This window comes from Eptatretus burgeri, chromosome 3 (assembly GCF_056783735.1).
Source record: "Eptatretus burgeri isolate ZD-2024b chromosome 3, Ebu_testis_v1, whole genome shotgun sequence".
NCBI classification, from domain to species: Eukaryota; Metazoa; Chordata; class Myxini; order Myxiniformes; family Myxinidae; genus Eptatretus; species Eptatretus burgeri.
In genome coordinates this window covers 124,394,884-124,416,353 of record NC_140963.1, presented here as the reverse complement: position 1 = coordinate 124,416,353, position 21,470 = coordinate 124,394,884, and the positions used below count along the sequence as shown (strand labels likewise).

Here is a 21,470-nt window from a genome sequence, read left to right as displayed (position 1 = left end):
CATCTGGAGGAGAGTCAAACGTTTGAACGGGAGCAAAGATGGAGGAAGACTGATCCCTGTGCTTACCAACAACAATAAAATCCTCAGTCTGAACGGTGACAAGGCCTCTACCTTGGGAGCTCTCTTCTCATATCCCATGGGGGGCAATGACATGAACCCAACACTCATCGCTCACAAACGCCAATTCGCCCATCAACATAGAGCCATCATCTATGACACCTGCCAAGTGAGCTCCACACTCAACCTGGACTTTTCATTTTGGGAACTGAAGCTGGCCATTTCAAGATCCAAGGACAGGCCTCCTGGTCCTGACCACCTAACCTACAGTGTGTTCAAGCAAATGGACGATAAGGTGCAGGGTGCGTTCTTGAAATTTTTTAACAAGGACTGGTCTTTCGGCAAGTTTCCCCACGAGTGGAAACACTCTGTTGTCATTCCTATCTTCAAAGCCGGGAAATATCCCTCTAACTAACCCATACTCCGACCAACCAATTGCTCTCATTTCGGTGGTCAGCAAATTAATGGAGAAGATGGTCAACCAATGCCTGGTCTTCTTTTTGGAGAAGAACAACCTACTGTACAAGTATCAATGTGGTTCCAGAAAGGGTCGTTCCACCACTGATCACATTGCTTCACTTGTCAATGACATCAAACAAGCATTAAACAATCGAGAGTCCTTCGTCAGTGTAGTCCTCGACATCTACAAGGCCTTCGACTCAGTCTGGAAAGAAGGCTTCCTGTGCAAGATACACAGAATAGGCATCAATGGCAGAATGTTCTGGTGAATCCGTGATTTCCTATCCAATAGAACTTTCCAAGTGAGAGTTGGTCAAGCCCTTTCTTCTGTGTTTCCCATGGTCAATGGTATCCCCCAGGGTAGCTGTCTTCGTCCCACCTTTTTTAACATCATGATAGATGATGCTGCCACCTCTTTTGTGTCCCACAGCAGGATATCTCCATTTGCGGATGCTGTTGCTCTGTGGACCCGGAGCAGAAACCTTCAGTTTGTGGCCAAAAAACCACCAGGGGGAGGTCTACAGGATTCAGCAGTGGGCCCAAAAATGGAGTTTCTCGATTTCTGGACCCAAGTACAAGTTCATTATTTTCTCTCGTAAAAGGAAGGTCAAGGACTTATGAATAAAAATTGATGGGAATTCCATTAAAACTTCCCCCGATGTATCCTTTCTTGGAGTTACTTTCGATCAGTGCCTTACCTGGAGCCCCCATACTAAAACAGTTGGCACCAGATGTGCCAAAGGCCTTCACCTTCGACGAAGTCTTGTCGGTACATGTTGGGAAGCTCGTCAGGGAAGTCTCCTTCTCCAAAATAAAACCCTCATCCGCTCCCAATAGGATGACGGCAGTCAGGCCTTTTGGGGCATGTGCAAAACCAACCGCAAAAAGCTGGAAACCATTCAAGCCAAAGCATACGGTTGTGTCTGGGTGCTTTCAAAAGCAAGCCAATCTGTGCCCTGCTCGCGGAGGCTGGTGAGTTCAAGTCGATGTGTCGGTTGATGGAGTTTTTACAGGAGTACCAGGCCTCGACAATCTCACGGTTCACCCTTAACGACACTGTGTCAAGGATAGCTGCCTGATCACATGAGAACGTGTGTGTGTGTGTGTGTGTGTGTGTGTGTGTGTGTGTGTGTGTGTGTGTGTGTGTGTGTGTGTGTGTGTGTGTGTGTGTGTTGACGCACACATTTATATAATTACACCTGCACCTGCAGAGTGACATGCAAATTATGAAACATTTGCAATTGTGATATAATGTACTTCTTTATTTCGGTCACCACGAAACAAAGCAAGCACACAAGTATTCTTCAAATGTCAACTTTTTGTTGGAGCTTACATAAAGACCTTTGGCAATGTCGATCGGCTCTGGCCGATTCAGCAATGAAGAGAGCTTGTTTTTGAACTCGGTCTCACGCTGCTGACAACGTTGCAGTTCTTCTTCAAGCTGCATAATCTGTGGCCAAAGCAACAAATCCACAATTAATCTTTTCACATCACAAAATGTGCAATGCACAAACAACAAAAACGTTTTAGAAACTGATTTTCGAATCATTAATGTAAGTCAACACGAGAATTCTCAAGAGATGTCACAAAACTTATGTTACACCAACCAGGCCACAATAACTCATGTACAACTTTCCATTAAAACCAAAAAATTTCAAAAGCACAAAAGGTCTCAAGTTAAGGTCTCTGGTATTCCATCCCACAGAAAAGCCACAGCGAATAATTATGGAGAGGTTGGCAGATACTTTTCACCTTCCCAACTCATCCACCTACTTTGATCATAATCTGTCCACAACTTTTTGAAACATCATGTTATTTATCGTTTTTGACCATCTCTCAATGGTGAAGAATAACTTAAGAAATTTTAGAATCCGGATCTACATCTTCACCAAAATCGAACCACTTTGTCCTTGTCACACACCCAACCTATCCATCAAGTTTCATCCAAATTCATCAATAACGTTTTGAGATATCCGACTCACAGACAGACAAACAGGTGCAGAAGTGATTTTTATTGAATACATCTGGTTGGACCTTTCAGTAAAGAAAAAAACATGAAAGTATTGTAAGCAGTTTTATTTAAATAAATGAAGCCCACATAATTATTTGTACGAGCCATGAAGCCAGAGGCCTGAAGCATGTCTTGTGTGCACGTGCAAAGCTTTCAACATGATATTGTTGCGAATCTGGAAGCCTTGAGCACTCAACATACAAGTCCTCTAGAAGAGTTATATCGGTAAGTATGTGTCTTTAGTTTGGGTCCCCGTCCCTCGTTTAATGGGTGAATGAATGTACTTGCGCGGTGAGTTACTTTGATAGTCGGGGTTTTCTTTCATTCTTTACACCCCTCATAACTACGACAACGCCAGCATCACCTTCACCTCATTCTGGCCAATGCCATTGCCTATGTGCGTGTCAGCACGTAAGTGGGCGGAGCCAACGCAGAATAAAGTTCCGCTGGCTGTTTGGTGCGCGGAGCCCACACAGAATAATGTTCCTCCACCTGTTTGGTGGGCTGAGTTAAAGGAGGAGCCTCGCGGCGGCCCTCGACCAATCAGCGTGCTACGGGTGGGGTGACCGCCGCTCAGCCAATCAGATCCCGTGACAGGGAGAAAGGGGTCCGCATGACAGCACCACGCCCCCGGGCCAATCAACGGACTTGCCGCTCGTTTGGGCAGTGACAGGGCGACGAGCGATTGTGCACGCCAAAACCATCCAGTGAGGGAGAGCGGGGAGGGCAGAGGCGTCCCCCCTCCCCCTGAGAGAGGGTAAGGGTGCGGTGCATTCGGACAGCGTGAGCTCGAGATTGAGAGATCCTGCCTTCAACAGAACCACAAGGGGTGCGCGCCATCTCTCTGAAGGATACAGAGGAGATAGTGGGGCGACTTAGCATAACAACTGTGCAATTTGTGAGGAAAGCACCAAATTTGGCACACTAGTAGCCTAACATATTATGAACAGATTTGGATATTGGGCCATCTCAAATTCAGCCGCTGATGGTTGTGGCAGCCATTTTCCACTGCCATCAAAAATTTTGAGATGGCCCAATATCCAAATCTGTTCATAATTTGATAAGCTACGAGTGTGCCAAATTTGGTTCTTTCCTCACAAAATGCACAATTGTTATGCTAAGTTGCCCCACTATCTCATCTGTATCCTTCAGAGAGACGGCGCGCACCCCTTGCGGTTCAAAGCTACATATCGCGTGCTTTTGAAACATTCTGGCATCCCGCCCTGCTCACCAAAATCTTCCTATGGTATCCAAGGCCATCTCCACTCATGGCTCACAGACTTCCTCTCCGACAACAGCCAATGTGTGGCCCGAGATGGAATTCTCTCATCCCCTCTTCCTGTCCAGGCTGGAGTTCCTCAAGGTAGTGTTCTGGGCCCTGTTCTTTTTATGGTTTTCATCAATGATCTCTCTGACTCTCTGAAAAATCCTCTTTACCTATTTGCTGATGACTCCACCCTCTGCTGAACCATGTCATTCCTCAGACCGGCAAGCAGCAACTTCTTCTCTCTGCAAATCTGGATAAAATCACAAACTGGTCCAACATGTGGAACATATCTTTCAATCCGGACAAATCTCACACTCTCACTATGTCTCTCCAAAAGAACCGTTTTGAACCCCCCCATCCACTTTCTCAACAATCCTCTGGAAGAAGTCCTTCCTTTCAAGCTTCTGCATCTCACTATCTGCCATGACCTTTCCTGGGAAAGCCACATTTCAAACCTTGCCTCCAAAGCCAGTCGCCGACTGGGAATCCTCCGTCGTGCAAAGTCCTTCCTCGGCCCACCTGAGCTCCTGACCACTTACAAAGCTTTTGTCCGCAGCCTGATGGAGTACTGCACTCCCCTCTGGGCTGGTACTCCTGCCTCCCACCTTTCTCGGCTTCCTGCTGTGGAAACCAAGGCATTTCAGGTCATTGGCATCTCCTGCAATGAGGCTGAGTCTTTGGGCCTCTCACTCTCTCACCGCAGGCTGGTCGGTGGTCTTTCTGTTTTCTACCGTGTCCTCTCCAGCCTTGCCCCCCCCCCCTGCTCTCTCTCTGCGATTTGTCCCCACCACATTTTTTCAGGGTGCTCAAGGTCCGCCAACAACCCCCTTCTGGTAAAACTACCAAAATCACGAATCACTGCTCATCTTCACTCTTTCATTCCTCTTTTCCCCCCACCTTTGGAATAAACCCCCTCACTCTATTCAATCCCTTTCTTCCATCCAGGCCTTCAAAACAGCTGTTCACCACCACCTCTTATCAACCCCTATCAAAATCCTCGATATTTTCTACCCCCGATAATCCACCCAGCCCACCACCTTCAAATTCCCTGCTTTCCTTCCTGAAAGCCCCTGTAATGTCCATCTTGTATTCCCCATGTTCCCCACCCCATCCCTCTCCCTTCCACAGATCTCCTTATGTCTCTGTTCCCCACTGTTTTGTCCTTCCCCCTCCCCCCCCCCGCGTTCGCTCTCATAAGAGCCTCGGCAATGGATACAACCCCCCCCCCCCCAAAAAAAAAAAAGCAATCACTGAAAACAAGGTCATGCTCACGTTCGACCTCATGATTCCATCGAGCGTGAACATAGAAAACAAGCATTGTGACTGGATATAGTACTGAGGGACAAAAGGATAATAAGGCATTGTTAATTGAAGGGTCAGTACCCAGCGATTTTGGCTGAAATAACTCAGAAATCAAGAAAATGACCAAATACCAATATTTTAGAAATGAAGTGAAAAGATCCTGGAAGTTGAAGAAATCCAAAACTGCACCCGTGATTGTTGGAGTGATGACAATGATAAAAAGAACCTCACAGAGATGTTAAAAACCATCTCTGGGAATATTACAACAAACAAACCGCAGTTGGAGGATGTCCAGGGCTCGATGACAATCCTCAACAGAGCTCTTGGAAGAAAACTTTGAGAACAAGAAAACATCACAAATTGGTCCATGAATCATGATCCTTTACTGAAATGGAGGACAATACTCCAGGACTTGGGAGGACTCTGTTCCACCTTCCGAAACCCGCATTTGGAGATACAAACCAAAGGCACACACCCAATTAAAGGATTCGACACATGTGAATAAAAGTTGTGAGTTCTTCATCAAAGTGTCAAGTGACAAAGCAAAGTACAGTGTTGAGTTTCACACCAAGTGTGAGAATCCAAGGAGCAAGTCCGAGTTTCAGTGTTCCTAAAAATTACCACTCGAGTCGCAAATCACCAATGCAATACAAGTGTGTGTTAAAGGTCTCATGCATGAGGGTTTCTGTCTAATATTCTCCAAATAATGCTGTAGCAGTGGCAAGCATGTTCTTCAACAGTCACAATAATTTCCACGTTATTGTGGTGTTGGCCGGGTGAAGATTTTGGCCCAAGTCCATCACGAGACGGCCGGCCAAACCTGCCATTCGCTTAACTAGTTAGGGCAGCAATTGCTCGCCTACTGTTCTAGAAGGACACTGTGGGATCTTTAACATCCACCAACGAATACTGGCATATGGGACACCCATTTATCATCTTTCGGAGGGACGTAACACACATTGATGAATCACCCTGCCCAGACTAGACAGCTTAGAGGTGAGTGTGCACACCTCCATGCCATCTTGCCATCCAGCAGCAGCAGTATGGCACCGCAAGTTCAAACGAGCAACAGTTCACCAGTTCGTGAATGAAAACATCACCAAAGAACATTTCCTTGGGTCATCTCCCTTTAAAAACACTCTTTTGGACTTCTTCACCAGAAATGAACAGTTTAATCAATGCTTATGCAAGAATTTTAGATTGGTAGTACGTCCATCACCCTTTACCTCTCCCAATGCAGAGCCTCTGGAAATGGCTGCTCATGTAAAGGGGATCATAAGAGGAAGCACGCGCAGGCATATAATTTGTTGCACAGAACAAGAGTAGGAGAATGGCCAAAGAAAAGAAGCAGCATGGGCACCAGATAGCACCAGCCTGTTCATGCTGCGTGCGTGCATTTGCAGAAGGACGACGAGCTTCACGCCCGACAGCTGATGAGCAAGCGCAATCCCACCATCTCACAGACCCCTGACTCCTCCTCCACATCTCATTTTTTTTTCTTCACCTTCTCCCCTCACCGTTGCCTTGAAGTTTCTTTGTCCATTTGCTCCAGTCTTCCCAGTCCTCCCATTTATATTCAACCGGGCTTGAGGTAGTCGTTACATTAAAACTTGCATCCCCTGTGTGTGTATTACAAGGGTCCATTTGGTTCAGTCAAACTGTGGTTTGGCCAAGAACAAAATGCAAAATAATTTTTTTTTTCACCTGGATGTGCTTCAGCTGAGCCCCAAGAACATCATACTAAAAGTTATACAAATACATTGAGTGGAAAAGGGTCAAAAAAAATGCATTAACATTCAAACTGACTTCCGCCTTTACCGAAAGTCTTTTTCCAATAACTTTGTAACCAAACATACAAACATAGTGGAAAAGGTTTCTCGATCCGTTGCTCACAAAAAGATGTTTTTCACTCTTCACTGTTCCAAGTCATTGTTATTGAGGAGCTCTGTTGAAATCGAACAACTGAGTCCTTTGAAATCTACTGCATGCGGATGTGCGGTCTGGGCCATGTTTCTTGTTGGTGCACCTCTGTGGACCACAACCTGTCTTGCAGTTGCATCTGAATAAGCAGAGGAGTTCCTTTGGTGCAGGCGGAAGGTCAGATTTTTACAGGAGATGGCCAGCCTTCAATATTTTTCCATCCCATTCCTCTGGTTCTAAATGTCTAGCTTCTCCCCTCCAGTCCTGAACCTGGTAATACACTCCAAGACTGGTACTTCGCTGAAGCAGAAGTTGGTGGCAAATTATTTGCCTCAACACACTCCACCATTTGCAACTTTTTCTTGAAACCGCTTGTACTGTAAAGCATCTGGGCCCTCATCTTCATCACTATTGTACAGAAGCACAAGGGCCTTCTCCATGGCTTTGATGATATCATCCTTCGTGGAAATGTCCTGCATAAAGACCTCGGTGATTTTAGAGAATTCATCGTTGCGTTGAAGTTTCTTCGGTGCAACAGATTTTCCGATGCTACATGGTCTGGATGTTGTGTCACAGCCAAGTAGAGCATGAACAAACAACACGTTTGAGCAGACATGTGATCCTAGTTTGACCTTCAACTTATTAATGTTCCATAGTCATATTTTCCTTGCATTTGGCTTTGGTTTCGGTTCAAAACACACCTCATGGCTTTCCATGTCAACATGATGGAGGAGCAATGCCAGTAAATCGGTGTCGTCTCCAACAAGGATGGTGTCCACTGACTTCGCAGAATGAACAACACTTTGGACGATCAACACATCGGCATCTACCTTCGCATGAATTCTTAAACATCCAGCTTTTTAGAGAAAGGAGCTCAGGATGGAGAGGAATCTCTCTTTGTTAGATTTGTTGGCGAGGAAATCCTTTTCCTTTAAAGCGACAACTGTCGTGGGGGGTAAGTACAACATTTGGTTCTGATCCATGACCACATATCTGATGTGTTGCATCTTTGATAGTTGGACCGTTTTCATACCCATCAAAACCTATTGAGGCTTTTCCATAAGTGCTGGAGATGTAGTTCACTTTCCTTTCACAAACAGTTTCAAATATCTCTCCCTGTGGCCATGGCCAACGCTTTAAAAGAGCACCCCCATCACGTACACATTGGACATCATCGAAAAGTATTGGTTCATTTTCATTCTCGCCCAGTTCCCACAATGAATCAGCAAGTGCTGACTTGTTGGGTTCCTGTGGACGGGAAGAGTGATCAAAGAGGGCAGGTGGGTGAGTGCACAAATCGTACTTGAAGACAGATGCAGGGTCGTGCTGCGATCCGATAGCAGCCATTAAATCTCGTCAACGAAAAAGGAGTTGTGGATCAACCTGCACAGATTCATCATCAACATTTACTGCTGTTCTTGTTCCAAGGGGGACCACCTGCCTCTTGCTTTGAAAGGAGAAGTCAGTTCCATTTTTTTTTTCAATCATTGAATTGAGAATAATCTGTCCAACATTTTTATCATCGTCAACATTAACCGACTCATTCGCAGACAAACTGCTGCCAAGGAACATGTCTGAACACGAGACATCATCATCAAAATCATCTGATCGAGCGAACTCGGGTGCACCTTTCGATTGCTTGCCGCTCACTTTTACTCGAGTCGCTGCACTAGCGGTCGCAACTCCTGCTGGTGTGGAACCCATACCGTGAATTGAACTCGTTCATCCAAATTGGCCACTCGTTGAATGTAAACATCTTACACAGGAATAGGTGCAAGTTCCTCCTGATAGTGTCCTGTGTTACCAGAAATGATAAATTTAACTTAGCCATTTTAGATATAACTTTGGAAGGTTATACTGTTGTTGTTTTTGTATTGATCGAGGTTTAATGGAGGAGCTTGCATGCCTGGCAAAGATGGCAAAGACAATTAACAAACACAAAGAGGACTTGAATCTGATTCAATGCATCAGGGGCTTTGGGTTCAGATGGGAACACTAACAGGCCAACCCTTAAAAGTGAAAAAAAAATTGCTTTTTTAAACATCATTATTTTACAGGCCGAAGGAGAGAACAGATGGAGAAATCATTCCACAAAAAAGGACAAACACCTGATCCAGCCACCAGATGACGCTGTTAACAGGCACTTGTAACGGTGTGTCTCAGACGTAAGAGTTTGCACAAAGAGATTGGTTAAAGAGGGTTTAGAAAGTTATAAAACATGACCAAAGCCACCGTATCCCCAGCTCTCAATGTACATGCAACGGTCAAACATGTAAACGGGGGCCTTGAAAGAACCTCGGTGCAAGACACAATCAGAGTTCAGAACACCATCACGTTTATATCATCCATCGATCACGTACTGTTTGTAACTTTGATAATACACCATAAGTCACTGTTCTCAAGTCATACATCCTTTGTATTATGATGTATTGGTCATGTTCACAATGAATGTTCAGAGCATATGTTTCCAGTGGTTGAGAGGATCTCATTCGGAGGTGAGGAAGGGCTTTCAGTGGAGTTCCACAAAGGTGTGGGGGAAGTAAAGAAACAGCGATGAAAGCAAGGAGAAGATAAAAAACTTCAGGACCAGATAATGTGTATCCAAAAGTATTGGAGGAGGGGTGGAGGGGGGAGAATGGTAGAACAGATACGCGTGATAGCAACCAATATATTTAACAGCTCACTGTCGTCAGGACAGGTACCAAAGGATTGGAAAGTAGCAAATGCAACACCGCTGTTATTTAAGGAAGGATCCCGAGAAGAATTTTAGAATGATAGACCAGTTAGTTTAACTTCAGTTTTGGGAAATATGTTAGATTTTATTTGGGGATCAGATGGGGAACCATTGATATTGACTATCGAAGAACCCATCCTTGCAGATGGGTTAATTCCCCAGAATTGGAGGTTTTAGTAGGACTTGTAATACCCCGTCCCAACATTTACCCCAGCAACTCTTCATGTTGATGTAACCAATACATATTTACAGAGAGATAATTAGGGTCCTAACTCTTCGAAAACAGTGTTCCTTCGGAGCCAAATATTGATGAACGATGTGTACAGCACTTGTTACGATAAAAAAAACAAAACGTATATAGTATCGGAGTATGTGGTAACGTACTTCACTTTGAGCTATCTCGTCGAAAAATGGCATCCTCCGTCGAGCAAACTACTTCCTTGGCACACCTGAGCTACTGACCACGTACAAAGCTTTCATCCGATGGAGTACTGCTCTCCCCCTCTGGGCTGGTGCTCCTGCCTCTCACCTTTCTCGGCTTCACGCTGTGGAGACCAAGGCATTTAGGATCATTGGTATCTCCCGCAATGAGGCTGAGTCTTTGGGTCTGTCACTCTTTCACCGCAAGCAGGTCGGTGGTCTTTCTGTCTTCTACCATCTACTCTCCGGCCTCACCCCACCCTCCCCTGCTCTGTGTGAGATATGTGCCCCCCATATTTCCACAGGGCTGTCTCAAGGTCCGCCAGCAACCCCTTCTGGTAAAACTACCAAAATCAAGAATCACTGCTCACCTTCACTCTTTCATTCCTCTTTTTTTTCCCGCCTTTGGAACAAACTCCCACACTCTCTTCAATCCCACTCTTCCCTCCAGGTCTTCAAAATATATGTTCACCACCACCTCTTCTCAACCCCCATCCAAATCCTCGATCTTTTCTACCCCCATTAATCCACCTCAAACCAACCTCCTTCACATTCCCTGCTTTCCTTCCTGAAAGTCCCTGTAGTGTCCACCTTGTTTACCCCATGTACCCCACCCCACCCCTCTCCCTTCCACAGATCTCCTTATGTCTCTGTTCCACACTGTTTTGTGCTTCCCTCTTGTCTCCTGCTCCCCTTGTTATACATTCTGTGTGTTTTCTCTCTTACACGAACCCTGACATTGCATATTTAAAAAAATAATAATTTATGCTCTCCATCAGAGGTGTCCCCTTTTGGATCAGCTTTATTCCCTATTCATTGAACCATTCCTCTGTTTGCCGAGGCAGACATGAAGTGGAATTGGGTTTCCGCACATTAATGTTCCTTTCATTATTTCCACTGATGCAGATGATGTTGATGTTTTTGCAGGTAGTCTGAGATATTTACAACTATCAGCAGATCTACTCAACAGCATCTTCGTGGAAGAGCCACGGAGTCAAGTAATCAAGAACCACGCTCGCTACAGGGCGTTGGTGCTGCCGAAGCAGTTTCTTTAGCTTGGGTTCCTGGACAAGTCACCACTCCGACACAAGAAGTCAGGGCAGGAATTGAGAAATTGGCAATAGCTCACCGACTCTCCGTGAAGGACACTGTTGGGTCTTTAACACCCACCAACTAATACTGACAGACAAGACGTCAAGTTTAATGTCCATCCGAGGGATGGCACACACATTAATAAATCACCCTGCCTGTGAAACACCGGGATGACAGTTTGTAGCTGGGGTGAGATTCAAACCCAGGCAAGACAGCTTAATGGTGAATGTGCGTACCTCCAGGCCATCATACCTGCAAAAATGGAGGGTCATGATCAACTTAAATATTTGAGGGTTTAATCTGTCTATCTCTCAGAAGGGGGTTTAATCTGTCTATCAACACAGCTGTTCTGTATGTCATGGGATTGTCCCGTTTCATACTTTCCTGGGATGCCACTTGTGTCTGTAGTCGTGTCCGTGCTGTGCTTTGTCGATGTCCCACCCCGGTGGACACACAGACATACAAACTACACACATTTCAGATATACAAACCCTCATTCACGCTCTTTTCTTGAATGCCGATGGTTCTGAATTCAAATTTTCCTTGGGTGGTAATTTATTGGATCTCAGAGTTGATACGATGGCATCTGAGACACTGGAATCTCGGTTTTTGAGGTTTTCAGATGCGTATGGCAAGCTAACGGTGGTGTGAGCTAGTACATCCAATGAGGTGAGATCGGTCACCGGCAGGCGTACATGGGTGTTTGATTCACCGCTCAAATCGCCCGTGTGCATGTGCTGGTAGCTCAACCGTGTACAGAGATGGTGTTACAGTTTCGAGTGATGACTGTTTCTTCCGCTTAATCACGTGGATGGCATCCTCTCTCAATCGTGGCAGATAACCACAACATCTAGCCATATCTGTTGTTTCATAACGTGCTCTGTAACATGTTCCGGGCACAAAAGCAAACATTTTGAAGGCCCGATCCACACTCGGGTATTTAGGATAGACCTCGTCCAACTTCTGGCAAACTTAGGGTGTTTCGGCCATTGGTATAGCATCAAACCATCTTGGTTTGTATCACCGGAGAACCACTATAAGGGCAGATACATCGACTCTGCGTATTTGTGGAAAATCGAATACTATTCGCCGTTTGCATTAAATCGTGCAACCTATAGACCAGTGATCTTCACGATTGTTTTAGATGGGGGGCACGTTTTCGAGAAGACATCAGTGTGAGAGCCGCCACACCACCTGCAGGACTCCATAATGGCTGCTGTTTGGCCCCACCTCCACATACTCTTCTTTGTTGTAGTTAACTGGGCTGCCAGCGTTATTATTTGTATATTGCAACTATATCCTGATGTAGTGATGTTACTTTTATGCTTCGTGTTGGAACTCATTTGAAACCATTGGGTCTACTTGATTGCATTTATGGCAGATGATGATGATGACGTGCTTTGACATTTGTGTATCAGACGCACAATTTCGACTTTAGTCAAGGGCCGCACTTTCGGATCCCAGGGGCCGCCAGTGGCTCGCGGGCCATGCAATGAAGAACAGGGCCATAGACAGTAAAAATATGGCGGTAGACTTCCAGTGTGATGTTACGGCTAAGCGTGAAGAAGAAGATTTCGATTTTTAATTGCAAAATTCCTTACTTTATAAATAGCAAATCAGAAAAAGACTTAATATCTTTGTTGTAAGACATCAAGGGATAGATTAGGATCGAAGTGGTCTGAGTGTTTGGGTTCCCCTTTAAATTGAGCAGTTTGTCATTCCCAAGCTGTTGTTCAGGCTTTCATGTGTAAGTGTTCCAGACCAGATTCTGGCTAATGTGCATAGGAAGTTGTTGGATTGGCTCTGGAATAGTATGTTCTGAGATTGCCTCCAGTGGAGGGCAGACAGGGTTTTCCCTGGCTTTGTAACCATATTTATACCTTCAGGCTGCAGCCTTCCCAAAGCTATCTTTACGTGAAACCAATGGCACAATGGTGTGCACTCACTTCATACTTCTTCATTCAAGTGCTCATTTTGATGAACAAAACACAGATATTCCTCGTCACCTCCAAAAGCCTTGTGTGTGTGTCACATTGACTTTGTTTTATCAGGAAGTGCGAAAGATTTGAAATGCAGTTGATATGGAGAAGACAAATGGTCTTCGCCTTGGTAAAGGCCTGCCACGTTTATTCAAACCTGCTTTCCAACACTATAGCTTCCTTTTGGTGAGGAAAAACTGGTTTCTGAGGATATCTTAACAGTGAGAGGTCTCCTGGATGATGGAAATGGAGGGTTTCTCTCACCTGAGGAACTGGCAAGAAAGATAGAATTATGGACAATTAGAATTCCTTCCAGGATGTTCCAGAAAGTAAGGAATTCCTTGCCCCGTGATTGTCTGGCTTATTTGGAGAATCCTCCTGGTGGTTACAGACTTTACAGGACAATCATGGCGCGTTCACAGCCTTTATGATCAAGTCATGAGATTGTGATCTCTCCCAACCACCTTCTGCACATAACATGAGCAGGTAAGCATGACCCTCTGCACATACTATTACCACTACGACAACCTTTGCTTGGTGAAGGTAGGAATGAAAAAAAAATCCACCATCGACAGTCCAAAGGACACTCCAGCCACACCAGAGAACTAGATCCCTGGTGTAGCTGGGGTGTCCTGTGGATTGTCAATGATGGATATATTCACTCAGTCCATTTTGTTGCACTCATAGTTGGTTAGAACCTCCCTGGCAGGAGGTTATTTTGCCTCCCCTGCCCACTTGACCAAAGCAGGAGCGTCTTCATCCAATACCCAGAGCAGTTGATGACCTGAGTTGGATGGTGTTTCATCGAACACCTCGTTCTGGAGCTCCGTTGCAACATTTCACTAATTTTCCTGGTGGATGTTGTTTCTGTGGTGCATTGTAAAGTACCTCTCATGTATGTATGAAATGCCCTCATCTTTGACCAATGTTTCTGCTGGTAAATAATCTTTCCCTACATTTCTGGCTTCATTTAACACCAACACTTTTTATTTTTGGATATCCTGTCCGGAAGAAAAGGAAGTCACGGGATCTTATTGTGAATTTCATTTTGGCTTCTGCAAAACTTGCAATTCATATAAACGAGGAAGGCCAGTATCACCAGCGTGTGGGTGAAAGATAGTTCTGCATGGCTGAAAGCTTTGTTATGCTCACACATCAGTTCAGAGTTTTAGGCAGCGGAATATGCATGGGTATGCGGAGATTTGCGCCCTGAATGATGCGCTTTGCATTCATTCTCAAGGAACTTTATTTTTGCTTATGTGATTATTAATTGCATATCTCACTTTTGTGCTCCTACTACAACTACAACTACAACTGCTACAACTACTACGTGAAGGTAGGAATGAAAATTAAAAAATTAATTGTTGACAGAGGCAATAAAAACAAAGCCTGATGGAGGAAAGACAAAAGAAATGTCATTAAAGACAAAATGAGCATTTAAACTTCAGCATGTGTGGGCAACTGGGACAGTTTTATATGGAGAGCATGAAAAATAAAATAAAGAGCTGCAATCAGAACCAAAGAACACTGTGACCCACTTTAAAAACATTTCATCAAATTATTTTTAATAAATATATTCGTTTTGACATTATTCATGGAAAGTAGCTTAAGAGGAAACGGCCTTCAAAAGATTATATGGGTCGGCTATGACGTCATTGTCACGATAACTGGTAAATGGGGTGGATAGTCCATTGGAACAATAAAAAAAAAACATTAAAAAAACAAACAAAATAATGTGCTGCTCACAAAGGTCAGGGACCATGATAATATTATAGTTTCCAAAAGTAGTTTTAGTACCTTCATATTCACTCATTCTTTGTTGTCCTTTGTATTTGAAGATGACACCTGTCCTCTCCTAACAGATCAAAGTTTTGATTAGATTAAAGGAAGAGAAAATAGCACCAAGTAAAAATGTATTTCAAGTTAATAAATTATTCCAAAGAACACACAAATAATGCAAGAGAGTTCTGAAAACACCTTACCCCACAGAGTTTGAAGAAAAAAGGACATGGGTAGGGTCTACAAGCAGCACATTTGATTGGTCAAGATTATTTAAAATGCCTTGATATTTTGTCCAAGTACTGCTAAACGAAAGGTTTTTGAAAATGCCAATAAGGCGATTTATGTTCTCCAATATTCAAATAGGTATATAATTCAATTGAATTAAAATAAAGATTTTAAAGGTTGGAGAAAAAAAAATTAGAAGGGCACTCTTCGACGTTGCCAGATATGCCTCTGCCCACATCATTACATCATTATACATACTTGTACCATGTTTGATTTAAATCCCTGAACCCAGATTCAAAATATTAAATAATTATGACCACCAAACCATGTGTCCAATGAGGTTGAAATTTAAAACATATATTCCCCATGACTACATGATCATAACTGTGATATTTCATGTCGATTGAAGAAGCAGTTCAAGAGAAAGGGTTTTTCAAAGATTTTTCGTTCAATCCAATATGGCTGCCAGACAATGTGACGTATTACTTATTTGTAAACACAATGGTATCCCCAACACTTGGGGAACATGTGGGTGAAGTTTCCCCTCGATCTGTCAAGCTGCTCTGGAGAAGATGGTTTTTAAAGGTTTATTCCTCAAAAAATCATCGCTGCCAAACCATGTGCCCTATGACATCATACATATGTGGAGAACTTTTTTGTTCCTGATGGATAAGTGATCATGCCTGTAAAGTTTTGCCTCTATCTGTTCAACCGTTTCAGAGAAGCAGATTTTTGATGACCCTCAAGTCATCATTTTTGATGATGACTCGATGACCCTCAAAAAATTTCACACTGATTGGATAAAGCATTTGAGGTATGCAATTATGACATTATAGCGAAGCCACCTACGACATCATCAAAAAGTCACATATTTCCCATGGGGAGTACATGACATGTGCCAAGTTTAATTTTTTTCCATGGAGCAGTTTCTGAGATACAGGGGTCGAAAGTTTTTCCTTTTTTCCAGCATGGCTGTCACACCACATGATCTATGAAATCATAATTATCATTAAACCATTTCGCATGAGTAGTCGCAGATTACTCAGATAAGCGGTTGCAGAGAAAACAATGAAAACGAGCGTGGACGGACGAACAACCCGAAAACATAATGCATCCGGCGACTTGGTCAGTGGAGGCATAAAAATTCCAGAAGTTTACGACCATTGATGTTCCGTCTTTTACACCACCTTATTTAACATGTTACATTAGATCTTCGTGCCTGTTGTTTGTGTCCTTTGTGACATCCTTAAAAACAGTTCGTTTCCTGTTTGGAAATGATTTTCAATTTTGGTTGACTGCAGACAGAGTGAAAAAAAAAAATCTCACTCCTCTCTACGAACGTGGGATCGGGATGAATTCCGAGCCAAAGTGCATCTAAACTATGGGTTCGTTTCCTGATTCGTGTTCAAAATATAGCATTCAATTGAAATTAAGTAGTTCCTTGATCAAAAATTGACGTCTGTGGAGAGACAAGCAGACAGATAGATAGACAGACAGAAGTAAAGCAATTGTTTATTCCCCCCCCCCCTTTGCTACACATGCACTGGGTAAATAATATTATGTTCATTTGTGTGTTCTTTAGTTAATAATTATCAGTCCTATTTTGGTGATAAATCCAGAGTCTTCATTCGTTGTCTCACTTTCCTCTGAGCATGATTATGTGGAGCTTTTTTCATCTATTGCACCCCGTATTTTTCAGCACCTTGATGTATTGTTTTATGGCAAGCTTTTCTATCTTTTGTCACAGATTCCCAGTTGCTCATATCGATATTGCAAGACTTGAATGTTAATTTTCAGTAGTCTTTGAAGCATTTCATTTGTCCGCCCTTAGAACGTACTCTCTTTCATCAGCTCATACAACAGTTTTTTCCTTGTACACATTCATCAGATATACGAACTAGGTTACCAGACCATCTCTGCTGAGCTTTGACAAGAAATACTTTGATGCTCGGTATATTTGCTCTCCAGAGAACTTCTGTATCGGGGGTATTATCTTGGCACTTTATGCTCATTATTTTTCTTAAAGAAGTTTGATGAAAACATTTGAGCTTTCTGAAGTGGCAGCTATACCTTGTCTAGGTTCCGTAAGCATAGATAAACATTCTTCATACACCATCAGTTTCTAGTAAAAATGCTGATTGCTTCCTTGTCCCAGAGTCAATTTCGCAGCTTTCCAAATGATGTGCTCGTTTTAGAAATACAACATTGTATTTCATCATCAACCTTCATGTATTTTGTGGATGAACAATATTTCACTGAATGGTTGACATAATTCACAATTTCCTGACGACGTTACTAGGCTGGCCATGAGCCCGCGCTCCATCTCAGTATAAAGCCACAGGCTACTCGGTTTCCAAAAGCCACATGGGTTGACCCACCTTGGAAGTAAAAACACAACTTGCAGTTACGTCACACAGCATAAATTGATCAATCAGATTCATCAAAGAAGATCCGATCTTGGTGTTTTTGAAATATCACAGCAGACTGCAAGTTGTTCGTTGGGTACTATGATCGTCTGCGATTTCATCCCACATGCAATCGCTGGTCAAGTTCTAACAACATTAATTTGTTGTCCATACTGTGGTGGTTCTGTTGCTGTGAATATGCTCTCTCCTGACCGAGATCTTTCAGCAAACATCCAACTATATTAAATAAGGCAATTCAGTGTGTGTGTGTGTGAGTGTGTGTGTGTGTGTGTGTGTGTGTGTGTGTGTGTGTGTGTGTGTGTGTGTGTGTGTGTCTGAAAACCATAGAAATAAAAACAACAGTGCGTGCCCATCTACAACAAATTTTGCATACGTGGTAGTAATATGCAGGGTCAGGTTATGGGCCCAAAACAGATCTCCTCCCCCTGCCCTGCCCCATGTGGGGACGGAGATAACTTGCGAAATTCACCTGTACACATGCCACAGTGCAAGTGGTTTACTGACCCCAGCTGCAGACAAAGGGAATCATGAGCCGTGGCCCAAAATATATTTGTTCCACCTCCCCCACTCTCTCCCTTGGCTGCTCCCAAAGGGAGTAGGTGTTTCTAACTGTGAAAACAAAGCATCCTGTTCAAAGGAGCGATCTGAGGAGCCATCAATTTTTTTACATGTGCAATATCATGGAGTACGGTAGTACATATGGAAAAAAATGCCTGCCCATTGAAATATGTACACAGTTATCGGCTTACAAACTCCTAAAGAGTGAAGTTATAAGCATTTAAAAGCCACACCTTTTATCTTAAGCGTTTCCTTAACAACAAAGACTTTAAAAGATGCCAGAATACATCACTTAAGTAACAATATGTACTTCTTCTTCTTCCCCTCTAAAAACAATGTTAAAATGTAGCCAAACTTACCTCATTAACTGCTGAAGCCATGATGTTGATTCCAACGCGAGGAAGTTACTTTGTCTCTGGGCTAGCGCATGCAACCTAAAATTTAAAAATAGATAAAACATTCATCATTTTATTACACGAAAAGAAATCGAACGTAAATGTGGAATCAACCAAACCAGCCCAGGATTGTAGGAGAGGGGAAAATGGAAAGAGCCATTCCAAAAGTGATACATATCCAACCCCCCCCCCCCAAATCAACCGAAACAAGTATTAAAACAATTTAATAACATTGATGGATTTAATCCACCCCAAAATAACAAAATACATAAAATATTAAGCATTATATGACTTAAAACATTGCAGAAACAAGAAAAAAAACATTTAAACATATGTAAAAAAAACTCAAAAAAATAACCAAACAAGGTCAGAATGACACCTCATTACGATGCATTACGATGCCACAATACGACACCAAAATCCTCTTGTGGTTTACCATCACAACATCTTTTCACGTTGTTCCATCACAATCCCACAACAAAAGTAAAATGCCAAAAGACGTCGTGATGGTAATACATAAGAGGATTGTGGTGTTGTATTGTGGCATCGTAATGTGGTGTCATTCTGACCTCGTTTGTTTGTTTGTTTTTTTGAGATTTCATCTGCCTGTGTTTTTACATTATTTTAAATATTTTTTAGCATCGGAACTGCTGCTGAGTTCAAATTTTGGAATTCTTAGTTTAAGAGATTCTTGAGGTTATCATATGGGCAGAAATGAAATAAAGCCACAAATGCTGGCATATCTGGGTGTTTATAAGCATTGCAATGTACCAAATGATTCGTAACTATGATGAACAGGCATTTGATAACATGGGTGAGGAAAGTGAAAAAAAATTTTATCATAAAGAAATCCTTGCGGCCTGTTCCAAGTCAGGGCATGGTTGAGCAGACGAAAAAACATGGCGGCTTCAGACCCCAGTTAGGTAACCCAGGAAATGCCTTCAGAACCCATATTGAGTGAGGTGGCCGACGATTGCCTGATAAAAGATATAATTAAATAAGACCATTAATTATCTTCAAAAGGGGTGTTTTAATTAACCCAGACACCCAATTTTCACTCTTGCACTTCCTTGGAGTTTTCTCAGGATGTATGCAAAGTTTCAGGCTGCTAGGGTTGATGGTTTTGGAGTTATTGAGGAGACACACTGACACACACACACACACACACACACACACACACACACACACACACACACACACACACACACACACACACACACACACACACACATTACTGGTGTGCTTTACAGGCAGGGCACTGTATCAGAATATGTTGTCCTTTTGAAGGGATGTTAAGCGGGCTGTCCTGTATGATTACATTCACCGGTGAACGGTACAAATCATGCTAACTTTTGTAAAGAGTCAGGTAATGTGTGCTGGTAGCACAACCAAATGCAGAGTTATTCTTTGATCTATATGAGGAGGACGTATTACATCCGTGGATGTGATACCACAAGACATCGTGTCACCAACAGCCAGAAGGTACTGCGTATCATATTCATGATGAATGTAATATAACATTCATCCTGTTGGATTTCATTTCTTGTTTCTTTGGAATAAATTATTAAATTTAAAATTGCAACGGTGTTTGACAACAAAATGTTCAGAACATGCCAAAAAGTGAAATGTTGTGCACATAGCACCCAAGGCTGATATGAAAGTCCCAATTAGAAGAGTGCTATTTTCATGCAGTGCATATACAGAGATTTCAATCTCACTCCACCAAGAATGAAAAGAGGAATTTGATGAAGCACTAAAAAAAGTGCGTAAAGACAGCTTTCCTGCAGAGGGAGTCTGGGTATGCTGTGACCAACTGGGTGAGAGTAATAAGCTTTGGGCCTGTCAGCATAATAAGGATGAGGCTTCTTTGACGAAGTTCTTTTTGTATTTACTCACATATCGTGGTTTCCCAACAAGAGAACAGCAATGTTTGCAAAACATTAAGGAAATGTCATGATGGTAACTGTGCTTTCAATGGAATGACAAGGAACACCAGAGGATGTGTAAAGTAGTCGTTTGTTCATCATGTGTTTGTGTGTACATTTAAAAAAACTAAAGTTTTTTTTTTTAAATACAGGTAATATCCAGTAATTAGGCACCTTCATGAACATGTAACCAGTTATGGGACAGGTAATGTGAATCTCTCCATAAAAACAAGGTTTTTCATTTATTATTTTTTAATTTTTTTATGTTTAAGTTGTAGTGTAACCTGAAACAAGCAAGGATCAAATTTTGTTTTCAATTGACTGTTATGGCAGGTGCTAGCTGTGATTCAAACAATGAGCATTAACTCTCCGGTTCCTGTCGAACAATCGAAACCTCCGTCGTGAAACCTGAGGGCACGTTCACCTTCTGAGGTCGAGCCAAAACGCACTCTCTCATCCATTACTTGGCTTTTGCTTATTTGATTTAAGGAACACCTTTCCATTGTTCTCGATGGCCAGGTGGAAAATGCCTGATGAAACACAGTGGTGGAAACTTTACACCTGACCTTCCTGGTGTTTGTCCTAGTGTATGGAATGGGCTAATTTCAAATTGTATATTACCAATAGGCTTGTTACAAGCACTTAACCCTGGTGAAGTTTTGCAACGTTCAGCTTGAGCTGGTTACGAACGTTTCAAAAAAACAAACATCACAGTCATAAAGCGAGTGAAGTCTGGCAAAACAAACAGATCATTCTTCAAGAAATTGTTCACCAAGGTCTTTTATAACCTCCACAACAGATGATGGACAGAGCTTATGTTGTCTGTCTGTCTACCTGTGAGCATGATACCTCAAAATGTTGTTGACAGATTCGGATGAAACTTGGTGGACAGGTTGGGTGTGTGACAAAGAAGAATCG

General features: G+C 42.8%; 1 long non-coding RNA gene across 1 annotated transcript; it reads right to left on the bottom strand.

Annotated features, from left to right (window-relative positions):
* Positions 1 to 1,828: 1,828 nt before the first annotated feature.
* Positions 1,829 to 18,685, bottom strand: LOC147030909 (uncharacterized). Its single transcript, XR_015055820.1, has 4 exons — positions 18,592 to 18,685; positions 18,144 to 18,283; positions 15,039 to 15,096; positions 1,829 to 1,966 (listed from the first exon to the last, which is right to left on the bottom strand). It is a non-coding gene; the product is annotated as an uncharacterized LOC147030909 (long non-coding RNA).
* Positions 18,686 to 21,470: the final 2,785 nt, after the last annotated feature.